Source organism: Dicentrarchus labrax, unplaced genomic scaffold (genome assembly GCF_905237075.1).
Source record: "Dicentrarchus labrax unplaced genomic scaffold, dlabrax2021, whole genome shotgun sequence".
In the NCBI taxonomy this organism is placed as follows: Eukaryota; Metazoa; Chordata; class Actinopteri; family Moronidae; genus Dicentrarchus; species Dicentrarchus labrax.
Window position 1 is genome coordinate 22,597,697 of NW_026136702.1, and position 2,049 is coordinate 22,599,745.

Here is a 2,049-nt window from a genome sequence, read left to right on the forward strand (position 1 = left end):
ATTGCCAACAGGTGATTGCATTTGGAGAAATATTATAGAATCACAACACACATCTGCTTTCAAAAGATGAGACTTTTACAGTGTTGCAGTTAATGATCACCTTGACACAGAGCTTTTAATGTAGCCACAGCTTTAGGAGGAAATACTCACTGTCAGGGACCGAGCTGGCAGGCATGAGGAGTCAAAGGTAAATTTTCACAAAAAGTCCTTTTATTCACAAAAAATGAAAATAATCAATTTACAAAATGTTCTGGGCCCATAAAAGAGGTCAACTAAACAGAACTTAACTCAGGCTACATTAACTGAACGAACAAAACATACTGAACGAACAAAACATACTGAACGAACACACCAAACCAACCCAACTAAACTGAGACATTGGGGGAACTTAAATAGTGGCTGATCAGGCCACTCTGACACACAGGGGGAATAGACTAAAACATAACATTTAAACAAACCATAATACCCTCCAATAATATCCAGATAATGCAGCCAATTATTAACTAAGGAAAATACTGAAATACTAAACATCAAAAAGCATAGTAATCAGAAATAACTAAACTCAAACAAAGAGAAATCACTTCCTCTCCCCATGATTCCAGCCAACATGGTGTAGCCCAATTATCGGCCCAACCCCTTTTAAGTGTCTCTGAATCTGCCGGCACTTCCTTTGTCAGCCATGCAACATCGTCAGCAGCAGCACCCAGGAACTGGTAACTCAAAGAAAAATGAATTAATGCAATGAAAAATAACCTGAATGAATCTAATACTACAGAAAATTGACAACAAAAGTTAACTAATTGTGTGCACCCAAAAAGATAACTACTGTCAAAACCGGATAATAAAACTATGTATTATGAATCCAAAATCTGTGTCCAGTTATTTATTGTCAATCGTGTCTAATGTTCTAAGCCTAAATATAATCAAACAAAGCAAGAGTTACCACCATGCGCTTTGTGCCTCAATGTGTGGCTGCTAGGGCGGCCATCACACTCACTCTTGTTGCCCGGAACCACAACACGCCATGTTGTCAACCAACTCTTTACATTTGCACACACGACTATTAAAACTCTGGAGGGTCTGCGGAAATGATCTTTGGACACCTGCTGACCACATCCCATTCTCTGTACATTGTGTCACATTTAAGTATTCATCAGTTACAGAGAGCACAACAGACTGCGTTCGGCAGCTTAATTATACAATGTTTTGCTTAAAACCACAGAAACCAAACTGTACAGTGATGCTTGAATACTACATTGTTACAGGTTTGCTACACCAGTGGGTTATTTGAATATTCACCATGTTACGCACAACATCAACTAAAATAATTGGAGAGAATTTTTGCTTAAGTTTAGGACCAGAGTCAAACTGTCCTCTTCTTGTCATACATCTGTAAATGCCTTCCTGCCCTGCACGTCTGCTCACCACTTCAATAACTCCCTGTTTCCAGTTGCTAACTCGGCTAATGTCACCTCACTTCAGTAGCTTCCTGCTGTGTCTGTTAGTGGCACATTTGGCTATTCTTCTCTAACCTCAGTAACCTGCCGATTTTCCTCACTGACCTCACTTAAGTAACTTTACACTGTTTCCATTACGGGCACCACAATGCCGGCCTATCAAATTACTTACCCCCTCTACCCTAATCCAACCCTAACCATCTACTTATAATAATGATAAACCAATACTGTGAGCTGGAGGTTTTTGAGGGCCTCCGGGGGTCTGGAACACTTGTGGTGGTTGCCCGCTTTGGCTAGTTGGTAATCCAGCCTTGCAAAGGACTAAGATTTCAAAGACTGTCAAAACATTTTAAACACACTGTGTATTATCTTGTAACATGAACAGTATAGATACAGTCCATATTACAACAGCCACCATATTTTGAATGAGGTGCTCTCCATTGGTATGTTTCAAGATAGCTGGACTCACAAGATCATGAAATCAGGAGAATCCATCATGCCAGGCTTCAATGCGCTTGTGCCAGTAGAGAGGTATTGGACCAATCAGCGTCCTTTGAGGAAGTACTGGCGGCTACCGGGTGAGCTCTAGGTG